Genomic DNA, 12,268 nt, shown 5'->3' on the forward strand with positions numbered 1-12,268 from the left:
CCTCTTTGGCTGTCTCGTACTTGGCCAACTAAGCACCAATGGAGTGTGAAACAGAATTATTGATCCATGTAATAATCTTCACATTATCATCGGTCTCCCAAACATCCAATGACTTTGCATAATCATCAACATTAATGTTCATAGGTTGAACTCGCACACTTGAAACATATCCCCACATAGATTTTCCTCGTAAAAAATTTTTCATAACATATCCCCAATACGAATAATTCTTTCCATCCAATCGGACACTGATCGATTGAAGCGAATATTCTGTATGGCCACTCATGATGATAGAACAAATTGTGTTCACGAATAACCGAACACCAAACAAAACCAAGTATTGCGAAAATAAAAAAAAATCCAAATTGTGGATCGAATTAACAGTTCTTCAATCTGATTATCAAAAACATAGAGATGAATCCAATCTGATACCATGTAGAAATTGATACCAAAGGAAAATAGTCGTCTTTATTGATGAATCCAAAAAAAGGGTTGATAGAAAATAAAGAGTACAAAGTCTTATATAGAGAATTATCAGAAAACCTAAATCCTAAATTAAAAAGCTAAAAGACTAAATTACCCTCAAGACAATAAACAAATAATTCTAATTATATAATCTAAACTAATCTATTATCAGATTATAGATGATAACGGATCGGACTAAAGGGTTCTACACATTCAACCCACATCCAATTACCCGAAACTCACTAAACATAAGTTAGATCACTTTAAAGGGTTTAAATTGTATTCACATGTACAACTTACAAATAAACTCACCTAATAGAAATAATTATATCCAACAAGAGGATCAACTAAAGGAGGGTTTGTGATGCATTCTTAACCCTCCTTATTCCCCTCGATTGTTGAGAACCAACCACGTGATGTTCAATAGAACTGGTAGTGCATCTACATATGTTTCCATAGTTGGTGCAGTTGATATTTATATAAATATTTATTCTAATAGATCTTAGGATTCATTTTCAATAAGTGTAAAATATTTCATTGGGTGTCTAATTTCTCATATGCAAAGAGTCATTGTATTAGGACAAAATGCCCCCTTAATTTACTTATTTATATCTTACCATGGGTCGGTGATACTAAGCCATTTGAAATAAGTGAAATCATATTTTGCTCAAATAACAAATAAGGAGTGTATATATCATCGTTTCCTTCTAGCGATGTAGCTTCATAACTTTACGGTGCAAGTTGAAGTGCTAGACATGCTTGAGGGTGTGGTTAATTATTGCCATGAGTAGCCTAGGCTTAACTTATAATTGTTAAAAGGGATGATCGATCACTTGGAGTGGATGAATTAATTCCTAGGTGATATGAGGAGTATAAGAAGCCTCCACGTATATTAAGAAGGTCAATAGCCATGTTGAGATAGGGTAAAGTCAAGATCGATCAACAGAGAACCACCTCTACTCGAACGATGATGATCTCGAGACTAGAAGCTCCCCCATTTTGCTCAGCTGACCCAAGACGAGAATCCTTGCCGACTCGATGCCTCTGGCTCAGTCATCTCAGCCCTGCCTAGCCAACACCTCTCACTCTCTCTACTCCGTCGATCCGACTCTCTCGCACACCTCTGGCCTAGTCGTCTCGACCATGCCGAGCTGACACCTCCTACGTTCTTGGCTCCATCGATCTGATGCTCCCACACACCTCTGGCCTAGTCATCTCTGCCTTGGCAAGCCAACACCTCCTGCTCTCTCGACTCCGCTGATCCGATGCTTTGGCACACATTTGGCCTAGCCATCTCAGCCCAGCAAACCTAACACCTCCAGTTCAACCCTCCAACCCAACTGCCTTGACTTGGTCAATATCATGTAGGATATCACGTGGGTTGGCATAACATGTAGGATAACACATGGGTTGACATAGCATGTGGAATAGCTTGATTATCATAGCATGGGACAACATGATCCAACACAATCCTTCACACTACAGAATATGGGTGGAATGACCCCTAGAGGCAACGATGTGATACTTTTCCTACTGAGATATTGCGCCCCATCAATAAGGAGAGAGATATCATTTCCTTATGTAGAAGTGATATATAAAATGAGTCGGCTCTCACGGGCAAAGGTACGCGCATGCACACACACATAAATCCCCACTTAATTGTATTTCTTGTTTACTATTCTTCTTCTCGATCCTCCCCTGCTGAAGATTTGACTTGGGCATCGGAATGGCTGAGTCAGGGCCACGCTCCCTGGCCTCCATTCTGTAGGATTAAACGAGTGCAATAGGGGGGGGTGAATATCGCACCCTTAAAAAACTTTTCTTTTTGTATTTTAAAGACAATCAGAATATGCAGTGGAAAGTAAAAGACTCAGTTCGGTTACTTGGTTCGAAATCTAGGTCGACTCCTACTCCAAGGTCCGTGATCCTTGATCGCACCGATGTGCAATCCACTAAAACTCTTCTTTCTGAAATACTCGGAAAGAAGCAGTGCGTATAATATGTAAGATAGTAACACCTTACTATCTTGTAAGAATTTAAGTACAATGCAAGTTTAAATAAAAGTACTGACAATAATAAAAGAAGAAGCTTCTACACTTCTGAATGGAGCATCTTGTGAGTTGTAGAGCAGTAGCACGATCAGTAGAAGCTTGCACAGATATGAATTTTGAACCAAAACAGCGTTACTTAGCCTTAGACCTCGAGCTCTCTTTTATAAGAACCGTCAACGTTCGGTCGAACGATCCTCAGGTTTGGTCCACCGAACCCGCTCCCTTCCTTCTTTGCTGAGATTCGTTGAGATCTGATCTTCGAGCATTAATAGATCTTTAATGGTTCGGTCGATCGATAATCTTATTCGGTTGACCGAATGGTGAACTTTCCCTTCTCGCCGAGATTCACACTTAAAGCTCCATTAATGTTTTTATTGTTCAGTCGACCAAACCTCATTTTCGATCAACCAATCATGTTGTTATACCATGTTTGTGAGCCTGATATGTTTTTCCAATTTTGCCTTTTCGGTCAACCGAACCTTCGTTCAGTCGACTGATAAAATACCTTTTTTGGTTGATTGAACCTCCTGTTCAGTTTGTTGGTGCAACCTTAGGTCAAGGTTGACCTGGTTGACCTGACTCGAGTTGACCTGACTCGAGTTGTATTTTGATGTTTGACGAGAATAGAAAAGTTCTATTCTGATGTTTGACAAGAATATTGGAAAACTTGGGAGGTTGTGGGTGCAACCCTTGGTCAAGGTTGACCTGGTTGACCCGACTTGAGTTGATCTATTTCAAGAAGTACAAGCAGGGAGCTTGGCACGGGAAAAGTCCAAGTATGGAGACTTGGCACGAAAAAGTCCAAGCAGGGAGCTTGGCATGGGAAAAGTCCAAGCAGGGACTTGGCACGGAGAAGTCCAAGTATGGAAGCTTGGCATGTGGAAGTCGGAGAGGGCTTGGTAGCCCGTTCTCCGGAATGTGGTCAGAGAGGGCTCGGTAGCTCGTTCTCTGGACCTGATGGAGTCGGAGAGGGCTCGGTAGCTCGTTCTCCGGACTATGGTCAGAGAGGGCTCGGTAGCTCGTTCTCTGGACCGGATGTGGAAGTCGGAGAGGGCTCGGTAGCTCGTTCTCTGGACTAGGTCAGAGAGGGCTTGGTAGCTCGTTCTCTGGACCGGACGAAGTCGGAGAGGGCTCGATAGCTCGTTCTTTGGACTAGGTCAGAGAGGGCTTGGTAGCTCGTTCTCTAGACCAGGAAGGCAGATAGAAAATCCTGGTGAGTGAAGCCAGGTGAAAGTCCTGGTGAGTGAAGCCAGGCAGACGAAGAAATCCTGGTGAGTGAAGCCAGGTGACAGTCCTGGTGAGTGAAGCCAGGTAGATTGGAAATCTTGGTGAGTGAAGCCAGGTGAAAACCCTAGTGAGTGAAGCTAGGTGAAAGTCCTGGTGAGTGAAGTCGGGCAAGGAAAAATCCAGATGGATCAAGGATGATCAGAAATCTGGTGTTGAGAAGGTCAAGTAGGTCAAGGGAGTGACCGGATACTTGGCACGAAGAAAAAAGTCCAAGTGGGTCAAAGGGATTGATCGGACAATTGGTGGGGAGACTTAGCAGGTCAAGGGAGTGACCGGATGCTAAGCATGATGTACCAACAGGTCAAGGTTGACCAGATGGTGTGGGAAACTTGGGACTTGGTATTAGGAAAAATCAAGCTCTGGATCGATCTGGGGACCGATCCAGTGATACGGCTGATCGGTCTGGTGACCGATCAGTAACCAAACAGAATGCTTCTGTGGATTATCTGATCGGTCTGGAGACCGATCAGGAAGCAAACAGAAGAGAAGAAGGAGAAAGGCTGATCGGTCTTGGGGACCGATCAGACTCCTCCTGGACCGATCAGGACATAGCCTGATCGGTCCAGGCTTAGCCTGATCGGTCCCTAAGACCGATCAGGGACAGTGTGGACCGATCAGGTTGGAGCCTGATCGATCCAGACCTAGCCGTTGTGAGTGACAACGGCTAGATCTCGGTCTTCTGTGTCTTCTTCTGTCTTCACAGGTTTGCAGGTTTAGCTATATAAAGAGTCGAGCGACTCTACAGGACTTTCTTCTTGCTTCTGCAAGTTCTTCCAGGTTTCTTCTGCGAGCTTTGCTGAGCTCATACTTCTTGAAGCTTCGCATGAGCTTCCCTGCTGCTGGCATCCGTGAAGCTGCTGCTTCATCAACGGACTCCAGACGAGAAGGCAAGCTTGTTTGTTTTACATTCATATTGTCTTGTGCTTCTTTGTATTTTGTGTACTTCTATCTTGCTGTTGCAAGAGTTATTGTGGCGAGGTTTCTCCACCCAGAAGGAGTTCATATTAGCTGGTTTTCCGGGGTCTCATCCACCGACGGATTGATAGGCTTCGTCCACCTTATGGACACGCCGAGGAGTAGGAGTTTTATCTCCGAACCTCGTTACATTGCTGCGTCTAAGGTTTGATCTTCTCGTTCTCGTTTCTATTATTTTATTTCTGCTGCGCTAACCTAATTCGTAGGAAGAAACACGAATTTGGGGTCGGCTATTCACACACCCCCCTCTCTAGCCGCATCCGAAGGTCCTAACAAGTGGTATCAGAGCAAGGTTGCTCTTCGTCGGATTAACACCCAAGGGAGCACAAGCTAGAGAATGGATGGACTTGGAGAAGACGTCACGATTCCACCCTTCTACGATCGCGACGCATTTTGGAAGGTAAGAATGAAGTACTTTCTTATAACTAACTTAGTTAATTGGAATTGTGTACAAGTAGGTTTTGTTCCTCCAAGGGATGGAGAAGGAGAAATTCTTGAGAAGAAGAGGTGGACGAAGGAACAAATCCACCAATCCGTAATCAACGACGAGGTAATGAAAAATTTTGAATTCTCATTACCTAACGATATCTTGTGTAAGATAGGTGGTTACAACAATGCCAAGGAATTGTGGAACAACTTGGCCAAGTTCCATGAGGGAAGCTCCAATTCAAGTCATGAAGAGGAGTCAAGTGAGTCAAGTAGCTCACTTCATGGAGGTAAGGAATTAGAAGTTGAGGGCTACTCAACATCTATGGAAGAAGAGGAGGAGAGTTCTTCTTCAAGATTGGAGCAAGAAGAAGAAGCCTCTACTTCCGGAAGGGATGAAGAAGAAATCATACAACCATCCTCAACCCTAGGTAACTCAAGCAATTTACTTTCAAGTAAATTACATATAATGTGCTTTGAGTGTAGGGAATTTGGGCATTACAAGAGTAAATGTCCAAAGAGGATTAGGAAGACTCCACCGGCGCCAAAGGTCAAGAAAGCCGGAGTCCCGATACGCAAGGGCAAGGAGCACGTGGTGTGCTTCCAATGCAAGCGAAGGGGACATTATAGAAGTCAATGTCCGAGGGGGAGGCAACCTCACAAGGACAAGAGACCAAGCACATCTATAGGGGGAGCTAAGGCAAACCCTAAGGTAATCTCTAAGGCACATTCTTGCAATTCTAGTAGGATGCATGCTAGTAACCTTATTGCTATTGTCAATAATAATAAGCATGATAACTATAGTAACCGATACACGTGCTTAGGTGCCAAACATGTTAGCCTAGATAAGGACAATACTAGGAAAACCAACCCTAGAATTAACTCATCTAAGGTTAAGGAAAACCTAGGTAGGAATCCTAAAACAACTAGACATATGCCTAGGAATACCTCAAAGAAAAATGATAAATTAAAACTTGAGGTATTAGAGAAGGAAAATCAAGTCTTGAGGTCAAGACTTGACACCTTAGAAAAGGCCCTTAAGAATTTGGAGAAGTCAACTCTAGGGTCTAAGGGTCAAAAACCAAAGCCCAAGGACATGAGAGGTTTGGGTCACAAACCTAAGTCCCAAGTGGTCAATCCCACTTACCATAATGTTCCATTCGATTATGGAACAAGACCTAGGGCTAGGAAGACCATCACCAAGGTCACAAGGGGAGTCACCCCTAGAGTCGATCTTGATGAGTCCCAAATGACCAAGGCTTTAAAGCCTAGGAGGGTCATTAGGAGGGTTGCTAGGGAAGTCATCCCTAGTGAATATTTAGTGAACCCAATGAGCTCAAATAGGTATTGGGTTCCTAAGAGCATGATTCCATCACGCTAGATGGATTAGAGTGTGCCAACCTTAATTAAATAGGTAGTTAATCTATTTATGACAAAAGGTGGCACTTTAGGAATTTTCAAGGTGTAATCAAGCCTTGAAGATGAAATTAAAAGTTATTCCTAAGGTGATTAGGATGTGCCAATCATATTTGAGGAATTCTCTATGGTCAATCTAATTGGCACATAGTGATCTAAAAATCTTTAGTATATGATTTTAGGTCTATTACACTTAGGAATATGGAATTTATGGCAAAATGATCAAAATTATCAAAAATGACAACTAAGGCTAGAATTAGGTATTTTCTATACCTTTATATATTATTTGCCATGTATTGTTTGCCATATGGCATGTCATGACATCATATTTAATTTATTATCATTTGAAATGTCATGATAATACTTAGGTTAGCTATATGTTATGCTTTATTTAAGTTTCATACTTTATGACATGACATCATGACATTGACACATGTTTTCACTTATGATATTATTGTATGCCATGTCATCATCTTTTGCATTTATAATCAATTAATTTGATTTAAGGACAAAAACACAATTTGATATGGAGATCAAATTGTTGTTTAGAAAATGCATGAGAACTTAGCCTAAGATGACCTAAACTCATATCTCACATCAAAATTGACTTGGATGTGTTTGATACACCTTAGATGTGTGTGAGATATTAGGATCATGAGTTAGGATCAAGGTGCATAGTTCTTGTACCTAGATGAGCCTAATTCGAAATTGAGGATCATAGGGAAAGCTTGTGTACAAGTCATGTACATTTAGCCCTAAGATTGTGGTCCTAAATTAAATGGTTTAAAATCATTTCAAAGTTGATTTGAAAAACCTTGATGAAGCTTTTCTAGTGATAGCATTCATCATTGAGTAAGTTGATACAAAGATTGATTAACTTTGAGTTATTTCAAAATCTTTTGAACTTTGTATCAAGATTTGAAAATGGAAGTTATTTTCATAGAAAACTATTTTTTCTTGATAGTATATGTTATGAGGAATGGATCCTCAAAGTTTTACAATTTTTGGAATTTTTTAGGAGTTTCTGAATTTCGGGAGGAAAATCAGAAATTCAGATATCAGTCTTGTGGACCGATCAGAGAGGATTCTGATCGGTCCAGGAAAGTGTGGATCGGTCACTAGGACCGATCCAGGAGAGTGTGGATCGGTCTGGTGACCGATCCAGTGAAGGCTAATTGGTCTGGTGACCGATCAGAGCGTGCCAAATGCTGATTTTTCGACTGTTGACTGAAATTTCAGCTATAGAAGTTGGTGGTTTAGATTTCTAAAGGTTTGAAACTCTCCAAGACATTGTTGGTGCAATGGTCAAGGGGGCGTTGACCTTTAGGGGGAGTTTTTACTCCTAAAGACTTGAGTGATATGGGATTATCACTAAGTTAATTGTTGACCTTAGTATCAAGGGGGAAATTAAGAGTTTCAATGAAAGGTATGGGACTCTCATTAGGAAGAAACTCTTGACCTTAATTCACTCTTTTTGATGTGTGTCAAAAAGGGAGAGAATGGAAGAATGTCCAAAGAATGTTCAAGGAAGAACATTGGAAAACCTAAGTTAGGTTATCGGTTTAACCTAACTTGATTATGGTTTTGTCAAACATCAAAAAGGGGGAGATTGTTGGTGCAACCTTAGGTCAAGGTTGACCTGGTTGACCTAACTCGAGTTGACCTGACTCGAGTTGACCTGACTCGAGTTGTATTTTGATGTTTGACGAGAATAGAAAAGTTCTATTCTGATGTTTGACAAGAATATTGGAAAACTTGGGAGGTTGTGGGTGCAACCCTTGGTCAAGGTTGACCTGGTTGACCCGACTTGAGTTGATCTATTTCAAGAAGTACAAGCAGGGAGCTTGGCACGGGAAAAGTCCAAGTATGGAGACTTGGCACGGAAAAGTCCAAGCAGGGAGCTTGGCATGGGAAAAGTCCAAGCAGGGAGCTTGGCATGGGAAAAGTCCAAGCAGGGACTTGGCACGGAGAAGTCCAAGTATGGAAGCTTGGCATGTGGAAGTCGGAGAGGGCTTGGTAGCCCGTTCTCCGGAATGTGGTCAGAGAGGGCTCGGTAGCTCGTTCTCTGGACCTGATGGAGTCGGAGAGGGCTCGGTAGCTCGTTCTCCGGACTATGGTCAGAGAGGGCTCGGTAGCTCGTTCTCTGGACCGGATGTGGAAGTCGAAGAGGGCTCGGTAGCTCGTTCTCTGGACTAGGTCAGAGAGGACTTGGTAGCTCGTTCTCTGGACCGGACGAAGTCGGAGAGGGCTCGGTAGCTCGTTCTCCGGACTAGGTCAGAGAGGGCTCGGTAGCTCGTTCTCTAGACCAGGAAGGCAGATAGAAAATCCTGGTGAGCGAAGCCAAGTGAAAGTCCTGGTGAGTGAAGCAAGGCAGACGAAGAAATCCTGGTGAGTGAAGCCAGGTGAAAGTCCTGGTGAGTGAAGCCAGGCAGATTGGAAATCCTGGTGAGTGAAGCCAGGTGAAAGTCCTGGTGAGTGAAGGCGGGCAAGGAAAAATCCAGATGGATCAAGGATGATCAGAAATCTGGTGTTGAGAAGGTCAAGTAGGTCAAGGGAGTGACCGGATACTTGGCACGAAGAAAAAAGTCCAAGTGGGTCAAAGGGATTGACCGGACACTTGGTGGGGAGTCTTAGCAGGTCAAGGGAGTGACCGGATGCTAAGCATGATGTACCAACAGGTCAAGGTTGACTAGATGGTGTGGGAAACTTGGGACTTGTTATTGGGGAAAACCAAGCTCTGGATCGATCTGGGGACCGATCCAGTGATACGGCTGATCGGTCTGGTGACCGATCAGTAACCAAACAGAATGCTTCTGTGGATTATTTGATCGGTCTGGAGACCGATCAGGAAGCAAACAGAAGAGAAGAAGGAGAAAGGCTGATCGGTCTTGGGGACCGATCAGACTCGTCCTGGACCGATCAGGACATAGCTTGATCGGTCCAAGCTTAGCCTGATCGGTCCCCAAGACCGATCAGGGACAGTGTGGACCGATCAGGTTGGAGCCTGATCGATCCAGACCTAGCCGTTGTGAGTGACAACGGCTAGATCTCGGTCTTCTGTGTCTTCTTCTGTCTTCACAGGTTTGCAGGTTTAGCTATATAAAGAGTCGAGCGACTCTACAGGACTTTCTTCTTGCTTCTGCAAGTTCTTCCAGGTTTCTTCTGCGAGCTTTGCTGAGCTCATACTTCTTGAAGCTTCGCGTGAGCTTCCCTGCTGCTGGCATCCGTGAAGCTGCTGCTTCATCAACGGACTCCAGACGAGAAGGCAAGCTTGTTTGTTTTACATTCATATTGTCTTGTGCTTCTTTGTAATTCTAATATTGTTTTTTAAATATTATCATTGTATGGTTATGACCGGATAGGGCACCTTTTATAGCCCTATCCGGTCACCTGGATTGGCATAAGGTGCCGCCAGGCTCCAGCAACATCTATCCGATCCTACTTCGATGTTGATTCGGTTAATACAAGCACCTAGATCCCTTCCAGGTGCCTAACCAGCCAATGTGGTAACACCTGATTGAAGCTCTATTCGACCTCTTCCTTTGAAGCTTTATCCATTCCCGGGCACCTCAATCCCTCCTAGGCGCCTGGAAGCTGACGTGCGCCAACCAACCAGGGCGTGCCACCTTATCTAGTTGCGAATTGAGTTTCAAACTATTCAGGCGATTGGAACCGTTCAAGGCGCCAGGGCCTCCGGGTACCCGGAGTCCCTTTTTCGGTCAGCTCCTTTTTTACTTTCTACATCATAGTGTTAGCATAAATATAATATTAATTATGATTGACAACTCTCCGAGCTTTCCGATCTCAACTTCAAGTCTCCCATGAAATCTTAGGTTGAACTAACGCCTACTGCTATCTTTCCGATAGCACGTCCTCACCACTCCACTCGGGAAAGTTTACCTAGTGTCAAACCTTTGTCCACTCAACATATTTGGATTTTTGCTCTAATATTGACCCTTGGGACTTTCCACTAGACCTCTGATCCTTGACCCATCTAAACTCCCACTTGGTGTTCTCGACCTCCAGGGCTTCCTGCTCGATGCCCTCAATCTGCCAAAACTTCCTGCCTAGTCTTACCGACCAGAACTTCCTTGCCTAGTTTCATAGACCAGGACTTCTTTACTTAGTCTCAACTAGAACTTCCCTACACATTTGATAAGCACATCAAAACCTCAAACATGTTTAACTTTTAACTCTCTGTCAATATCAAAACTTAGGTTTGATCATATAGTGCATCTCACACTAATAATTTTTTTCATTAAGTTTGGATGAATACAACAACAACTACTACTAAGCCTTATCTCATTAGGTGGGATTGACTATATAGATTATTTTATGTCATTGGGCTCTATCCTCTATTATATCATCATCTATATTTAAATAAATTTTATCTTATTTTATTATTGCTAACTAAATTTTTTTTTATCTTCCACTTCCTCGTTTGATGTGTGTATTTGTCATAGTTTCACATCACACCTAACTTAAACATTTATTGGTCATTTAAGCACATGTCCATACTATTTTAAATGTGTCTATCGAGATTTTCCTTCAATAAATGCAACTCCGACTTTCTCTCTAATAGTCTTATTTCTTATTTTGTCCATCCCCTTAATATCATCATCTCTACATCTCTCATCTTTTGCTCATATGCTTGAGTCATAGCCCAACAATAAATACCATATAATATAGTAGATTTAACCATTGTTTTGTAGAACTTTCCTTTAAATTTTAGAGGTACTTTACGATCACATAAAATATCCAACTATCTTACTTGTATTCTATATAAGATATCTCTCTCAATCCCTCAATTATTTTACAAAAATGATCATAAATACTTAAAGCTCTTAGTCCCAGATAACTCATCATTTCCTATCTTAATAATTATCTCATTATGTCTAATATTGCTAAATTTAAATTTTATATAGTCTAACTTTACTTTATTAAGCCTAAAACCTTTCACTTCTAGTATTTTCCGCCAAGATTCTAGTTTAGCATTTACTCCTTCATGTGTCTTATCTATCAAAATAATATCATATGCAAACAATATGCACTACGGTACTGTATCTTGAATGTATCAAGTGAGTTTGTCTATAATTAGTATAAAAATATAGGGATTTAGAGTTGATCCTTAATGTAATTCTATTTTTATTGGAAATTGTTTAATTATTCGCCTAAAGTTTGTTGGTCCCTTGCGGCCGGAAAAAGGGAGTGAATTTCCCTACACAATAAAAAATAATGAATACCTTTCTCAAATAATCGAGCTTGACATAATTACACACTTAATTAAAAAAGAATAATATAATTAAAATAAGTACAAGACAAACAAATTTTTACTTGGTTGGCAATCAGAGAATTGCTACTCCAAGAAGATAAGCTCACTATGAAGATCTCCTTCTTGAACAAAACGTCGGAGGCAGAGAAACCTCATACACAAAATGCAGCCCATAAATGAAAAGTAGGAAGAAGTTAGAAGTAGAAAGTGTGTTGTTCGAAAAGGAGAAGACCAGGGCTCTATTTATAGCCCACTGGTCGAAATTGACCGTTTACTGATGTGGCACAGTCCGGATGCTCGGACCCTCTCCAGGACGCCCCCAGCATGGTAAATCTTATCCTCTAGCAAACAGCTATGCAACGGCAAAAGGATAAAA

The sequence above is a fragment of the Zingiber officinale genome, chromosome 10B (assembly GCF_018446385.1).
Source record: "Zingiber officinale cultivar Zhangliang chromosome 10B, Zo_v1.1, whole genome shotgun sequence".
In the NCBI taxonomy this organism is placed as follows: Eukaryota; Viridiplantae; Streptophyta; class Magnoliopsida; order Zingiberales; family Zingiberaceae; genus Zingiber; species Zingiber officinale.